Below are 17,525 nucleotides of genomic sequence, written 5' to 3' on the forward strand. Positions count from 1 at the left end.
TGATTTTTTAATCACTTAAGTTGAACCAAAAGACAATTCTCAAGCACACAACTTGAGGGAAGTTCTGCCATCTTCAACATGTGGCTTCCAAGGTCACCAAGAACATCAACATTCAACCAACACACAGGGGAAGAGAAAATGGACCCACAAGCAGGACTTTCTTTTATGGGCCAGGCCCACATTCATTGGCCAGAACTTGGCCATGTGCATAGACCATAACTTTGTCTGAGGAATACAAACTAGCTGTGAGCTCAGCAGGGGAGGAAATAGGTTTGTTCAATGGGTAGCCATTTCTGCCCCCAGCTGTTATTGCTCGTATTATGCCGGCAGCATCGTCAGGGAATGAGGGAGGAGTGGCTTCCCAAACGAAGGGCTTCAGAACAGATTCGTAAAAAATATCCTCCGATCTAACGAGATGATTCAGACACGTCTGACTTTGTTGCTCTTGGCGATACTGGTATCTGATACAGACACTATTGTCTATTGTTGTATGATAAACTCTCCCAAAACTTAATCGTTTACGACAAGAATTTTGTTACACTTTTATCTCATGATTTCATGGGTCAGGAATCTGGGCAGGGCTCAGCTGGGTGATTCTTTTGCTCCACAGAGTGGCAGCTAGGGTCGCTCAGTGGTATTCAGCTGGAGGGTCCAGGATAGCCTTACTCCCACATCTGGTGCCTTGCAGAGATGGGCAGAAGTCTGGGCTCAGCCGGAGCCCCCTTCCTCTCCATGTAGTCTCAGGCCCCACTGCATGGTCTCTGCAGAAGGGTAATCAGACGTCTTCTGTGGTGGCTCAAAGCCACTCAAAGAGTGTTCCAAGAAACCCGAGAACAAGCCTCTATGAGGCTTCTCGAGGTCTAGCTTCCAAAGCCCTAAGGTGTCATTTTGCCACGTTCTGTTGTCCAGCAGGTCATGAGGCCAGTCCAGGCTTAAGCAGAGGGAAATGATACCTTCCTTCTCAGTTATGGCCAACTTTCATGGGCCGCAGATCTTTCCCAGCCACGTGACTTTTCCACATGGGGTCTTTGAATTCGGGAGCCTTTCCTTCTCCGTGAGAGGCTGTAGGATCAGAGCCCTTACTGCCCTGCCTCCGGCCAGCGTCTTGGCATTTTGCAGTTCCCGCCTAGAGCTGGGCCTCTAGAGGCAGGAATCTGGACTCTGAAGAGTGAAGCAGGTGTTCTGGGTTTCCACGGGCAGGACAAGAGGATCCCACATGGAGGGGTAATCGGAAGGGCGGGCCCCACTCCTGGAAGTGGTATCCAGCTAGAGTCAGCAGCAAATATGATCGCTGATATCTACACCAGCCCTCATTCTAACAGGTTTACACGTACATGTATTGCTGAATATTTTTAGCAACCCTCCGGCATAAGTGCTGGAATTACGCCCATTTTTCAAAATGGGAAACTGAGGCACAAAGAGTTTAAGTAACTTACCTGGGCTCGTGCGGCTGGAAAGTGAGAAACCAGCGCTCAGAGCCAGGAAGCCAAGCACCAGAGGCTCTGAGATCCTAGCAACACAGACTAATAGTTGCCTTTGTAACACAAGGAGCCCGCGGCTCCCTGTCACCTATGGGGCTCACCGTTCTATCACCAGCACTATCAGGCTGACTTACTCTCTGGAGGAAACCAAACGTATCCTTTCTGAGTCTGCAGAAGTCTGTGCTAATGAAGGATTCTTACCTTCAGTTACCTCTTTGAGTTCCGGTGACACCCATTCATTTTCCATGGTGCCTTGGGCTCATATGCAAATGAAGCCAAATAAGTCTGGGTTACATTAGAACTGTGTTATTACACCAACTATGGGCTGTTGATGTGAAGTCAAATGAATAGTTTTATAGACGATCCAGTGGGTGTGTGAGGCAGTGCTAAGCACCTTAATGTGGAAATCCAAGGTCTGAGTTTTCTGAGTCAGCAGGGCCTAGAAACCATGCAAAACCAGACTTTCCCAAGGGAAGAAAAAAAACAACAAAAAAAACTGCTATGGATTCCCGTCAAGGCCTCTCATCTCTCCTAATCCCACATCCTGACCCCTCGCTCCTCGCTGCGTGCACTTTGCTTCTGCCCTTTGAATTCAATTTTCTTCTGAGCAGAAACAGAAAGTCCCCAGGGAAGAAAGAGCTGGAATCTTCTGGGCATTTTCTAGGATTAGATGGTTGAGGCTGTTTGGCAAAGGTGAGCACGATGGTCCTGGCGTCACGTAGGAGCTGTTTGTGGCCCTCCGGCCGTCTCCTTCCTCCTACAGGGATGGCAGATGGCCTGTATTTTTAATAATTAAAAAAAAAAAGTTGGAGGGAAATCGGGCTCAGCAGGAGGAATTTGGCAGCATCCAGGCAGCACAATTGAGCTGTGAATTTGTTTGGAGACTGGAAATGGTGTCTTCCCATTAAGCATGCCTGTAGCCTCAGCCCTTCCAGGAATCTGCGAGGGCCCCACGTAATGATTTTCATCAGCAGGTCCCGGCCGGGGGTGGTAGGTGGCGGTGGGGGGGGGGGGGCACCTCCTTGTCCTCACAGGACTGTACCTCCCAGGGGCCGCGACCAAAACTTTGTGAAACCTACCTCCACTCCCCACCCCATCCCCGTCTCCTTTCAGCCTCACTATAGCTCTGGGAGGCAGAGATCCGAAATGATTGCCCATATCAAGCCAGCGAGACCAGCCTGGGCTGTTTAGCCAAAAAAAAAGAGGCAATGTCTGGCTCTAAGGGGAAAGATAAGGGGCTCTAGGAAGACATGGTGGAGGTCCCATACCCTGCTAGATTAGACTGTGGAGGGTGTGGACGTAACTCACTTTATCTGTCCTCCAGGTAACGGAAACGGAGAGGGGCAGAGGAGGGAGGGCTAGAACCTGAAATCCAAAGCCCCGACTTCCAACCTCAGCCTGACACTGACAGCCAAGCGGGTTATCTTCCTTCGCTGGGTCTCAGCTTCCCTGGGACTCTGTAGCCGGGAGAGGCTGGAGAAACGCTAACACCTGTAGATGACCCGATTCTCTGTGGAGACACAGACAGGTCTCCTGGGGAGAGGCGGCTGTCGACCGTGGGGAGGTGACTGAAGAGGTGGGGACAGCCTGCTCTGGAGAGACTGCTGACCGGTGGGTAAACACGGGCAGCATGTGGTGGCTGAGCACGCTTGGATGTGGAGGCCCTGAGGCCATCTTGTACTCCTGGACGGACCGCAGAAGAGCTGGGGCCCCGGAGGACATTTCCTGGACTCCTCGACCCCCTTCAGGAACCCTCTTCTCTTACTGATGTTGAGTCAGCCCTCTCTGGAGAGTGGGTGGAATCAGCCGTGTTCAGAGAAGAGGGTCCACACCGTACCGGCTCTACCCAGCTGGAGCCCGCCAGGCCTCACCTACTCGGGTCGGGGCAGGAAGCGCTGGGAGGGGGCGTTCATTCCAGGGGCTGAGGAAGCAGAGAAAGCTCCCCGCTCCCACCCCTCCCCTCCGTTCTGGCCTGGTCAACGCTGGGCCCCACTGACCAGCTGCCACCAGGGGCGAATCAGCCCGGCAGATGGTGTGAGGCCGGGAGGGGACCGCGGCAGCCAGCAGCAGAGACGTAGCGGTGACTGTGAACGCGGGGCGTTCTGTTCCCAAGTCTCCCGCTCTCTCCCTCTGCTCCCTCCGACTCTCCATTGTTCATCCACCTCCTGGGGTCTTTCTTCTTTCCTTCCTGCCCCACTTCTCCTTTCCCCTCCCCATTTCTCTCGTCTTTACCCTCCCTTCTTCTTCTTCTTCTTCTTCTTCTCACTCAGCCTTTGCAGTGCAAAGCGAGAGGTAGGACCCTTCCGTGTTAATAAGTGGAGGGCCGGCATCCTGTCTTCCTGGCTACAGAGTCCCGGGGGTGAGGGAGGGGCTCCCCACTCCTGGCGAAAACTGCAGCTGAATACTGGTTGGAAGGCTGAGGGCAATACCGTCAGCTCCGAGCAGTGGGGCCAAGGCTGGTGAGGCCTCAGATAGGTTATCTGTACAGAGAAGGCCAAGGCGAAAGCTCCAGTGTTCCAGGGCTCCATTCCAGATTACAAAGGGCCCCTTGCCCTACTCACTCCATTCCTCCTACCACTTGGAAGTGGACGTGGCCAGGCCTGTGTTCATCCTTTCTTGCTGTCAGGACCCTGGCTGGGGACAGAGGCCGAGCCTGAGGCCTAGGATGTTTGTTGCCTGTCTCTTCATGAGGAGCCCCGGGTCTGTGGGAGACTGGCCAGTACAATGGCCATGCTAAGAGTGATCTCCCCTGGCTTTCCTTAGCCCCCTCCCTCCCAGATCACACACCCCACGGTGTAGGCTGCAGTCAGAATAGGTCCAGGCTTTTCTCCCAGGAATTCATTCTGTTCCTGGTCCAGATCAAGAGCCCAGAGATGCCCCCGAAGGGAAAGAAAGAAAAAGGATTGTTCAAGGAGCCCAGTACTCAGCTCTTCCTACTTTTCAGGGATGCCCTAGACTCCTAACTTCCACTCTAGATCCTAAAACTACACACTATCCATAGTGTGTTTTAAGAAAGTAGAAATGTTCTGTATCTGTGCGAATACAGTAGCCACTAACCACATGTAGCTGTTGAACCTTGAAAATGTGGCTAGTATGACCAACGAACTGATTTTTTAAAAAAATGTTTTATTTATTTGTGAGCGCGATGGAGAGACAGAGTGTGAGCAGGGGAGGGGCAGAGAGAGGGAGACGCACAATCCGAAGCGGGCTCCAGGCTCCGAGCTGCCAGGACAGAGCCCCACGCGGCGGGGCTCGAACTCACAAATCGCGAGATCGTGACCTGAGCCGAAGTCGGACGCTTAACCGACGGAGTCACCCAGCCGCCCTAACCAAAGAGCTGATTCTTCAATTTTATCTAATTCCAAGTAATTTAAGCTCAAGCAGCCATATGTGGCTGGTGGGGCCACAGTGAGCAATTCTAAACCGTGAGGGGAACCTGGTGAATGGTGGCAACACAGTAAGTGAAGACAGCATTTGACAAACCACGTTGACAAATATCACTTCAGTTAGTTCTCTTAATAAAAGGCTCAGCACCTGGCACAAGGACAGAGGTCCATAAACGGGTTCTTTTCCTTTTAATCCACAAAGCACCAGTTGGATGGAGGTGTCATTATTACCCACATTCTACAGATGAAGAAGGGCGACCCGGAGATTAAGGTATTTGCCCAAAGTCACACAGCCAGTTGGTGCTGGGACAGGATCTGCAGCTGGTCCACGTGACTCCGGAGCTGTGCTTTAGCACATCCGATCTTACCCAAAACACGAAGACTTGGATTCTAATTCTGCCTCTGCCACCGGACAGCTCTGTGACCTTGGGTAAGTCATTCTTCCTTCTTTGGCTTCAGTTGGCTCATCTGTGGTAAGAGTAGATGGGAGTGTCCATCCCGAGTTCCTCTTCAGCTCTGACAGTCTGTGGTTCTACTCGGTTCAGCCCAGGTTGGCCGTCGGGGTTGTGTCTAAACACACTCTGAGGAAGACATTTCCTAGCGTGGGATGCTGTGACCTTCTGTGAGGACAGCGTGAGGGCAGGAGCTGGGCACTGAGGAAGCCTCAGGGGGTGGGGTGCAGGTGGCTTTTGCTGTGGAGTTTGAGGGGAGGGTGGGATACGAGCATCAGGAGGCACAGAGGCAAGATGGTGGGCCACGGCCCATTGGAGGAAGGGGGCACTTTTTCTTCAAGTGACTCTTCTGAGACCCACTTAAGCAATGTCTCCCTAAGAGCCATGGGATAGCAGGAAACCCCGAAATAACAAAGGCTAGAATGCAAGATGCGGTGTTTGTTTTGCTCCTGCCAAGTATACACTGCCTTCTTTCTTCTGAGCTGGCTCTAATATTTCCAGCTCCTTCCCTTCCGCCACCCAGGGGGTTAGTCTCTCGGGGCTGACAGCACACTAGGCATTTTCTGTGGGACTTTAGACGTGTCCCAGTGCACGGAGCATCCACCCTGCCCTGTCTCCAGGCGTGCCCAAGCTGCTGTCTCAAATTGCCCGGGCGAGCATTCTTGGCCCTGACACCCCTCCCGGGCTCTCCTTCTGGGGCTGTATTATTCCCTTGGAGCTGCCTCCACTGCTTCTCGCTGGCAGATGCCGCTGTAGAAGTCAAGTTGCGACTTCAGCCAGATCTGTGTGCTTTATCCACTCAGAATGAGAGACCCTGGAGAGCCTCGTGTGTGCAGAGCCCTGCAGGGTGCCCCCAGAGGAATAAGTAAGGTCTTCCTTCAAGAAGCCTGTGGCCCAGGACGGTGTAGCTAAGGTGTCCCACCTCAAATGTCTATGCGTCCAGCAGGTGACCCAAATGGGCCCGATGCGAGATACTAGGGAAGAGCGGAGATCAGCTGAATTGGAAAGGCTTGCCTGCCCCATCAATTTAGCTCCAACTTGTTACTACCACACAAAGCCATGGGCTGAATGTGCCGCGTGCTCCTTTTTGTAAAGAGAAACTCGAATTTGGATTTTAATTCGAAATCTCCCAACTTTTACGAACGGCCTACTGGCCAGATAAAATCCATCTGTGGGTCAAAAACATTCCCGGTTCTTTCTTACACATTGGCCAATTCCCGAGGACGTGTTTGTTGAGTGGTTCAGAAAGGAAGGAGTGAGACGCGCTGGCTCCTGGAAGTTGCTGTCCCTTATGTGTGCACACGTCAGTTGTTACACCGTTTCCCTGTCTTCAGTGAGGGCCCAGGCCTTGTTTTTACCCTAGTAATTCACCGAATAATGATCCCCTTGGAACTTTAATCACAAAGACCAAGTCAACATAGGAGTGGTGGCCACTTGGGCATTTGCACCCTGGAGCTTTCACTGGGTGGATTCCTGCTGCCCTGTCTCCTTTGTCCGCAGGGGCAAAAAAAGGATACTGGTAAATATTTTCTAGAGAACATGAAGCCTGCGGTTTCTGGGCCAAGGTAAAGTTTAGAATGGGGCTTAGGACTCCCCAGAGCTCCCCGTCTCACCAACACACCAACATCTACTCCGTGTGAAATGTACATCTTTATACGATGGCTGTGTGTTGAGTCCCACTAAGAGATTGTAGGTACATAAGTGCCTTGTGTTGTGTTCTTGGCTGTTGTATTAGTCAATGTTCTCTGGAGAAACAGAACCAACGGGATGTATACATACATGTGTGTGTGTTCCTGTGCACATACGTACACACACATGTACACACATGTATATATACATAGGCACATACATAAATCCATATAGGTGGAGGAAGGAAATGCAAATGAGAGTGGGACATTTTAAGGAATTAGTTCATGCAATTGTTGGATTCTGCTAGTCTTCAGGGAAGGCTGGCAGGCTGAAGACCCAGGGAAGAGTTAATGTGGCAGTCTTGAGTCTGAAAGCAACCTGGAGGCAGAATTCCTTTTACTTTCAAGGATCTCAGTCTTTTATCCTGTGATCTTCAGCTGATTAATGAGGCCCACCCACAGATGGAAGGTAATTTACTCAAAGTCTACTGACTTAAATGTTAATCACATCACATCTTCACAGCGTCATTTAGACTGATGTTTGACCAAACAACTGGACACCATAGCCTATCCAAGCGGATACAAAAAATTAGCCATCAGAGCAGAATTTCCATCTCAGACTGAATTCTGTCAAAGGGTTCTAAACAACACAATAAGCAACCTGATGCCTGAGAAAGGCCGCTGGATGGCCATGGCCAATGGCCATCAAGACACTTGTGGGGATAATGATCTTTTCAGCATTATTTTGTTTTGTTGACTTTTTTTTTTTTTAATCATCTGAGTTATCGATCAGAAATCCGATTTGATGATTAGCTCAAACTGAGGTAGCCCAAAGGTTTGATTTTCTGTGACAGTTTTGATCAAAGGTTGGAGCCTCCTTGGTATAATACGTTGTAAAGAAGCCCGATGCTGACCCCAGCTCAGTGGGAAAGAATGTCGTGTTTAAGGAGCCACATCTGCGGTGGGAAACAGGCATAGGTAATAGTGGTATATATGCTTCCCATTTGTCCTTCGTGAGCGATACCAAATCTTCACTGGAGAAGAAGGAGAGGATCAGAGAGAACCGATTTTGCGAAGCTCACAATCAAGCAAATGCCAGGTGGAGGGTGAGATACTAGGAGTTAGGTCTTCTAACTCATGGTGTCGTTTCCTTACCAAGAAATATCTGATGTTCACCTATCAAATGACTGGTTACCCAAATAATTTTCCCATTTTCTCTATGGCTTTTTTGTATTAGAAAAAGTTTTCTCTCTCCTAAAGGAAAACTCTATATCATAAAACGACTGAATATATCCTAACTTTTGGACTTCTGAATTTTCCTTGTATTCGTTTTAATGGTACTAAGCCTTAATATAATTTTCTAATCTAGAATGGTGATGTCCAATATGGCAGCCACGAGCTCCATGTGGCTACTGGGGCTTGAAATGTAGCTAGTGTTACTGAGGAACTGAATTTTAAAGGTTATTTAAATAAGAAATTTTAAATTTGAATAGCCATGCTTGACTAGTAGCTATTGGATTGGGTAGCACAGATGTAGAGCGTTTTTTTGTTTTTTTTTTTTCAACGTTTATTTATTTTTGGGACAGAGAGAGACAGAGCATGAACGGGGGAGGGGCAGAGAGAGAGGGAGACACAGAATCGGAAACAGGCTCCAGGCTCCGAGCCATCAGCACAGAGCCTGACGCGGGGCTCGAACTCACGGACCGCGAGATCGTGACCTGGCTGAAGTCGGACGCTTAACCGACTGCGCCACCCGGGCGCCCCCAGATGTAGAGCGTTTTAATCATTGCAGCAAGTTCTAGTGAACAGCACTAACCTAAAAAAGTCCAACTTACTTTTTCTTCGTTCCCCTTTCCTGTTCCTACCAACCTAACTTTTTCAAAGGCTTGATATAAATATGACTCATTTAGTAGCCCTAATCCCCAATTTCCTTTGACCGTCTCCTATTTTATTTTAAGTTATTTCTTTTAAAAAGGCTTCTTTTAGTTTGGGTTTAAACCAGTGCTGGTTTGAGGCAGGATCTGAAGAGCTGTTACAGGCAGCCCTTTCCTTTGGGGCAGGGGCTGGAAAGGCAGGGATGCTGATGTTGGTGGGGAGGGGGCCTGTGGGAAGAAGGGCAAAGCCAGTGCATTTTGGCCTGCCAAGCTGAATTTTTGTATCTTTCTGGTTTTAAAATGCCAAATCTTAATTCCTGTTCTATTTCTATACTTCTTAGTTTAAACGTCCTGATTCTTTTTCTAAGTCAGCTCGCGATTTAGTGGTCTCAGTGTTTGTCTACTCTTTTCCAGTACTCAGCTTTGATGTAAGGAAAGGGCTTCTGAGCTTCCCTTTCTGAAATCTTACGGACCCACCCTTCCTTTTTGTCGTGAACTTGACTACTGCAGTAATACTGGCTCTCGGCACAGTATCATAAGAATACAGGTTTTTAGGGGCACCTGGGTGGCTCAGTCGGTTGGGCATCGGACTTCGGCTCAGGTCATAATCTCGTGTTCCATGAGTTCGAGCCCTGTGTCGGGCTCTGTGCTGACAACTCAGAGCCCGGAGCCTGCTTCAGATTCTGTGCCTCCTTCTCTGCCCCTCCCCCGCTCACACCCTGCACCCCCTCTCAAAACATAAATAAACCTCAAAAAAAATTAAACAAAAAAGAATACAGGTTTTTAACGCTTCTCTACTGCTCACACCTGGATGATACAGACCATGTTACTTAACATCCCAGTGCCTCAGTTTCCTCATTTGTAAGATGAGAGTGATGCTAATGGTAGCACTTGCCTTCTAGAGCATTGGGAGGATTAATGCACGGGGAGTGGTTAGAAGTCTGCCCTGCCTCAGCAGGTCTTATGTGGACAGTAGATGGAATTGCTACGGCAGGTTCTTGTTTCTCTCGCCTAATAGACTGTAAGCTCCTGGAGGGCAGGGGCTCCGCTTAATGCCTGGTGGGTGGTAGGATTGCTATAAATATTTGCTGAACAAACAAGGGAGTGAGTTGCTGCGGTCTGATAATCACTTCCCACTTCTTTCAAATGTCCCGGCAAGAACTCCCGGGTCAGCTTTAAACTCTTCTCCTGCGACTACCACTCCCTGCCTCCTGTATCTTTTACCTCTTTTGTCTCCGTTTATTCTCCTTTCCTAAATTCCTCTGCTAATTGTGTCCTTTAGGGGTCATTAAATCCAGTCCCCTATTTTCAGCAAGTTCTGACACCCATTTAACTTCTTCTCTAACTTGGAAGCTGGGCCTGGGGAAGACATCCAACACAAAGACTTTAAAAATTCCCCAAACACCAAAATCCTCTCTCCCTTCAGGAAAGTCCCGGGGCTGCAGACATGAGGCCATTGCTCTGTCTTCCATGACACATCCCTGGGCACCTCGGCAAGGAAGTGGGTGGGTAAGAGGTGACAGTGTCACTGGCCCTTCCTGGAGGGAGTTTGGTGGGGGATCCTCCTTCTTGCCATCTTGGCTGTGATTATGTGAAACTAAAACCAGCCTCGTCCTCTGGGTTTTATCATGTGGCCCATCTCCCCTTCCTACCATCTCCTTTCCTGGAAAAGAGGTGGTTTTGTCCTGTCTTTGGCCCTTTCTGAAATATAAAACTCCATTGCATCATGGTGCACCAACCAACAGCTTGTCCAAGCCAGGAACTGAGGGAACATGGCAGCTTCTTAAATTCTCCAGAGATTCCTATTCCAGAAACACACTCATAACTGTCTTGTGTCAACGTGGCCTTTAAGATACATTGCGAAGGAGGAATCCCATTAACTCACAGCCTTCCGGGCTCAACGTTCAAACCGTCCCCTGGCTTGCCTGGTAGCTCCACAGGGCACGGTTCTCATGAACTATAACTTCCCGTTAGACCCCACCCATAAGTCTGCGCCCCCCACCTCCATCCCAGAGGTCTACTGCCCCGTGTCCCTTCTGGAAGTCACAGTCTCTAAAGTGAGCAATGAGAGGGAAGTGATGCCTGATATCTGATAAGACGGCAAGTCAAGTATGAGCTTCGCTTGGCTCTAGATGCTGCCTTCTTGGCCAGAATGAGGTCGTCTGGCTCAGATGCCCACGCTAAGGGGCCCTTCCACTTCTAAGGATTAAAGCCAGAAATACAAATTTTAGAGAGATTTTTGTCTGTGGCAAACACCAGTTCTTTGGTTTTTTCCTGCTTTCCTATCTTCCTGCCTTCCTTCTTTTCTCCCCCTCCTTCCACAATTATTTACTGCTTTGGTCTCACGTGCCAGACAAGGGCCAAAGAAACAAAATCAAATATTGAAAGGGTCTCAGTTCCTGTTTTCTAGAAGTTGCACTAGAGTCGGGGAAATATGCTCATAACCAGATAACTAGAAATAAAGATGAAAAGGGCAGCCATTGAAATAAGCACAGGGTGCTGTGGGGGGGGGGGGGGACCTAAGCCAGGGTGTGCAGATGGCCTTTTGACTTAAAGGAAAAGTGGTTCCCAAGCCCTGATGTGCAGTTCCACCCCGTCCTCCGCAAAACTTTTTCACAGGCCAGAAGAGAAATGATAAAAACGTGGACCGCGTAATATGAGTTTATGAATTCATGTTTCTTGGAAAATAACATCTTCATTCCAAGATGCCACGCACTTTGGGGGTCATAAATAATGACGGTGATATTAGGTGGTAAATACAGTCATGTTAGTAGTTGTTAGTTTTGTGTCTCTATATTTACTTGATAAAATTAAACAAAGCCATCACCCATCTGTCCTCCAAAATTTTTGGAAGTGTTCCTGATCCATGAAACCTTAAAGGTCAGGAGTTTCTAGTTGAGGGCTCCAGAACTGGGTTACTGGTGTAAATGTCCTGGCTTAGTACATACACTGTTGTATGTGTAGGGAAAGCACAATGTCTCTCCTCGTGTCCAAAGACGGTGTCACAGGACCAACACATAGACTGTGTTTGTATTACTTCCCCAGTAGAAGTGATGGAATTTTCACTGAGCCTTCTATACCTTTACGCCTACTCTTCCTGTTGGTCAAAGAATGTATCTGTGAGATGGCTTATTGGGGTTGGGGAGTCATTTGTGGTCACAGAACGGAAAGGGAACGTGGTTCCAATTAGAGTTCAAATTCTTGAGCGTGGCTTGTTAGCTACCTTTGTTAACAAGATGACATAAGCAGTTATGTACAAGCTGGTTGTTCTAGGAAAATGGCGGAAGTGAAAATGTGTTGGGAGGGATCAGTAGACAGAGGACCAAGTCATAGACTAGAGTCTGCTCTGCAGCCCATTGCGATCTGCTCCTGAGACCCACCGTTTCTTAGCTGTGTAGGCTTGACTGTATTGCTTCTCTTTTCTGCCCTCAGTTTCCTCATCTACCAAAAAGGGGGCCAGACAACTTTAGACCAGTGGTTCTTATACTTTAGCATGTGTTAGAGACACATGGAGGGCTGGTTAAAACCCAGACGACTGGGTTCTACTCTCTGAGTTTCTGATGTAGTAAATCTGGGTAGGGTCCCAAGATTCTGCATTTCCAAACCTTCCCACATGCTGCTGCTCCTGCTGGTGTAGGCACTACACTTTGAGAACCACCGGATTAGGTATGATTTCAAACCTTTCATTTCTAAAGTGCTATTAATCATTCTTTCCTTCACAGAGTTTATATTCAGACACCTGGGTGGCTCAGTCAGTTACGTGTCCGACTCCTGATGGCAGCTCAGGTCATGATCTCACGGTCTGTGAGTTCGAGCCCCAAGTAGGGCTCTGCGTTGATGACATGGAACCTGCTTGGGTTCTCTCTCTCTCCCTCTCTTTCTTCCCTTCCCCCACTTGTACACACACACTCTCTCAAAATAAATAAGTAAATAAACAAATAAATAAATAAATAAATAGTTTATAATTTGATTAGCATTTTTCCTGTGAGGAGATTGATGACTTCTTTTCTCAATTTCTTTTAGAAGTTTTTTCTTTTTTTTTTTTTAACATTTATTTATGTTTTGAGAGACAAAAAGAGACAGAGCACTGGTGGGGGGCAGGGCGGGGGAGAGAGAGAGTCACAGATCCCGAAACAGGCACCAGGCTCCCAGCTATCAGCACAGAGCTCAACACGGGGCTCACACCCACAAACCTCGAGATCGTGACCTGAGCCGAAGTCGGACACTTGACCGACTGAGCCACTCAGGTGCCCCAAGTCTAATTGAAATATTCAACTATTTATTTGGCACCTTCTGTGTCCACACGACCGGGAGTCAGAGAAAGGATGGCTACCACACTCTTCCCATCAATGCTTCCCTAATCTCCGCATTGTGCAAGAGCCTTGATTCCTGTAAGGTGCTTGGTGCAACATTATCTACTATTTGCGAGCCTAGGGACAGAGAAAGTCTGGAAAATCGAGATCAGGAGGTAGTGGTAGGTCTACCACCAGTAGAGAATGATGACGCAGGGAGAGGCCTGTTTATATATATATACCCCAGAATGGAGGGCTCGTGTCAAAGAGGACTGCCTGGAGACGAGTGTGCCCCAGGGGGGTCACCATTGCCTCCTCCATGTCCCCAGCTCCAAGCTTTTGTTGCGTAATCTCGTCTCACAGAGTCATGGTGGGTGCCAGGCCAGAGGGCAAAGGCAAATGTGGCTCTGGCCCCCTGCAGTAGAGCCCCTGATGTGGACAGTGTTGACATCAGTAGGCACGTAAAGGCAAAGCTTAACTGGCACGATGTAGACTTGGGAGGTGTTTATGTTCCCCAAAGGCTTTTTGGATTTGGGGACTTGAGAGATGTTTTTAACTCAACCAACAACAGATTTGTATTTAGAATATATAAAGAACTATAAGAAAATGATCAACAATCCACGTTTTAAGTTGGGCAAATAACACAAATGAGCAGGGGTGCCTGCCCTGCTCGTTCCGTGGAGGATGCCGCTCTTGATTTTGCGGTCACGAGTTCGAGGCCCACAATGGGGACAGAGTTTACTTAAAAAAAAAAAATCAAAACTCTTCCTTAAAAAAGAATAAAACGGGGGGCGCCTGGGTGGTGCAGTCGGTTAAGCGTCCGACTTCAGCCAGGTCATGATCTCACGGTCCGTGAGTTCGAGCCCCGCGTCAGGCTCTGGGCTGATGGCTCAGAGCCTGGAGCCTGTTTCCGATTCTGTGTCTCCCTCTCTCTCTGCCCCTCCCCCGTTCATGCTCTGTCTCTCTCTGTCCCCAAAATAAGTAAACGTTGAAAAAAAAATTAAAAAAAAAATAAAAGAATAAAACGAATGAGCATTTTGCGAAAGAGGTAATATAATTGAAATAGGGTGCAACCTCATTAGCCATCAGAGAAATGCAAATTAATACCAAAAGATTGTATTTTACATCCTCTGGATGGGCAGAGATGGAACCGGCAATACCAAATGTTGGTGAGAACACAGAGCTCAGGAAGTTCTCATGCCGCCGGTGGACTTGAAGTTGGTCAGATCCACCAGGGACCTTGGCTTTACATTAGCAACTGAAGGGGAACCTGAAGAGCATTTGTTTCCCCTTTCGTCTGCCTCCACCTCCGTACTTAACGGGATCCCTGGTACCGATGCGGGAAGAGGCGTCAGCAAAATCAGCCACAGCGTCACGGTTCACAATGATCCAAGCCTCGAAACAACCAGAAACCCACCCAAAAGAGAAGGGCTGCAAAAATTACAGGGTTTTCTTATAATGTAATTCCCTACATGAATGAAGAGATAAACGTTCATACGCATTTCAGTGCGGATGAACCCCGAAAGCGTACCACCGGGCCAGCAAACAAGTCATAGCCTAAATGCAGTATGACACCCGTTGTGCGAAGTTCAAAAGCAGGCGAAGCTAAACAACGTACTGTTTAGAGATATATTCGTGTGTGGTAAAATTACAAAGGGAAGGAAAGAACATGATGAGGACAAAATCCGGCACAGAGGTTGCTTTGAGATTGAGAGGGGTAGATAGAGTAGGGCAGGAACACATCCGGGGTTCAAAGTGGCGGTGGGGGGGGGGTCTGTTTCGTAAGGTGAACGGGACATACAGGTGTTTTTCGTATGATTATTTTAACTCTATGTGCACATTATTTGTGCTCTTTTCACGTACATTATCCTTTACAACATATGAAAAACTGGTTGGAATCGTGTTTTACAGCAGGGCTTTTTGATGGCTGGAATTCACCGGGTTCACGGGGGATTGCGCCGTGAGCGGGAGTTTCCATCGGGGGACCCCCGAATCCCAGTATGTGTAACACCTCTTCTCTGGATCCATTCAGTCTTTCAAAGGATTCTCCAGCCTCTTGCGTGAGAAGTGCATGGCAGGCTTGCAGCGGCTTGCAGCAGTCCCAGGGTCCGGGGGTAAAGGGACTGGAGGGGTGGGCGCCTGCAGGTATATGCAGAATTCAACTCAGACTCTGCACCTCTGCCTCGCCCTCTTTGGAGAGGAAGTTGCCTTGCTGTGTGGGGCGGAGGAGGGGAGCTGGGGTTTGCTTGCTTCTCACAGGCTTCTGAGCAGTTTGTTGTTTTCAGTTCCAGGCTTCGCCCTTACCTTCCACAGGACCTGGTCCCCCAATTTCAGAGCCTTTCTAATTTCTTGGGAACCACATGGATTTGTCTCTCATTGCACCCCGCCCGCCACAGCCCACCCTATGCCCTTACTGCTGAGTTAGATTTTCCCCCGCTGTTGGTTTTCCATTTACCAGCGTGCTCTTGATGCCTTTGACCCGTGTGTTGGCTTCTTCCATTCCTTTGCTCCTTGATACTCGTTTTAGTGAGGTTTTGAGGATAAGCGCATGTATTTAGTCTGCTGCATTTAACCAGAATGACCGCTATCAACAACGTCTCCACGTTGGCTGATCTTCCCCATTTTACAGTGAAAGAAACTGAGAACAAAGAGGGGGCCTGCACGTCGCTTGCTGAGCAAAGACTCCATCTGGGGTGTGAATGACTCCGGGGTGGATACTTTGCCTCCTACACTGCCTCTCTCTCCCAGCAGGAAGGCTCCAGGGTCTCATAACCCTTCTGGCTTGAGCGGCATCCCCTCGTCTAACCCACAGCCCTCCTGCTGCAGGCTCCCAGGACCACTGTCCGCTGGGTGTAATGAACAACCCGCCACAGGACCCCGAGCGCCTCGGTGGCTCCCCGCGCAGGGCTGTGCTCTCAGCCAGGTGTGTGAATAGCAGCAAAGCCTCCCTTGGGTGCAAGCGGAGTGACCTTGCTTCTCAATGTTAATGGCTTCACACAGGCAGGGAGAGTTTCCTTTGGAAGCAGCAGATATTCATGGGGGCCATAGGCCCGCTTCATACTGAGAAGCACTTGGAATGAAACTTTATCCCGCGGTGGGGGAGAGAAAGAGGCCAGCAAGCAATGGGAAAGTTGCTTCAATTTTCTTTTTTTTCTTTTTCTTTGACAACCACAAGTTTCCTGCGCTCCCTTGGAACCTCATTTCTGTTTTGACTAAGTGGAAAGTCTCCAAGGAACGCGGGCCGATGGGGGAGCTTTGTCTCAAAAGCACCCTCTGTGGCCTTCCATCAATTTCCCCTCTCCCCTCCTCCGCTTGTCCCACTTGTACCTCCTTCTTCTGCACTATCTGACCCCTGTCTTCACCCCTTCCATCAGCTGTCCCCGGCAGAAGCCCCAGCACCTGGCAGGCTGGGGCACCACCAGAGGCCAGGCCCCGGGGGATCGGTGGGGAGGCTCGGGAACAGGGGGGGTGGGGAGGCAGGCCTAGCCATGGGCTGGCAGGCAAGGGGCAAGCTGGAAGGGCCTGAGCCCTCAAGTCCCAGGATGGGCACTTTCCCGTAGCACTTCCCAGCCTCCTGTCCCCTCCCGGTGCTCCATCAGCATTCCGGCAGATTTAGGACAAACTCCGGCCTTTTTAGAGTCTGCAGGTCTGCTAAACCTTTGACCAGGAGAGACAGGAGGGAAAGTTGTCACGGGAAACTACAACTAAGAGCAGAACTTAACTTTTCCTCTAAAATGAAAACCACTTGCCCCGAATGCGGTTCTCAGCAACCCTCCCGACCACAGGCCTTTGGTCACAGCCTCCTGCCCATCCTCCATGGTCAGAGGTGTTCTTTCACCCTTCCCTGTTGCCATGCTTTCCAGCCACCTTCGCCAGCCCCAGGGACACCACCAGCACCCCCATCTGCAACATTCTCCTCTTTGGTTTTAGAATCCCTCTTTCAGAGTATGCTAGGAGACACGGCAGCGGACGTGCAGAAATGGACTCGACATTCCCTCAGGGCAAGGACCTTGTTTATTTTTAACTTTTAGCAAAGAGCCTAGGGTTAAGAGAATAAAGTGTGTTGGCAAAATATGAACTGTTACTATTATTATTATATTTATTGAGAGGCTACATGCAGCAGGAGATTTTCGGAGTACTTTACATGCATCTTCTCATTTGCCCCAGCAGTCTAATGATGAGGTTTATTATTTTCTCTTAGAATCAGAAGCCCGGAGAAGCACACACACACACACACACACACACACACACACACATTAAGTGATTCCATGTGCAAAAAAATTCCCTGTTTGCTAAAAGTTTAGCAAATATTTATGCAGCCCCTGTGTATCAGGCACTATACCAGTTACTGGGGATCCAACACACAATCCAATTTGGTCCCTGCCCGCCAGGGGCTTATGGCGGAGAGCGGC

This window comes from Prionailurus bengalensis, chromosome C1, assembly GCF_016509475.1.
Source record: "Prionailurus bengalensis isolate Pbe53 chromosome C1, Fcat_Pben_1.1_paternal_pri, whole genome shotgun sequence".
Classification (NCBI taxonomy): Eukaryota; Metazoa; Chordata; class Mammalia; order Carnivora; family Felidae; genus Prionailurus; species Prionailurus bengalensis.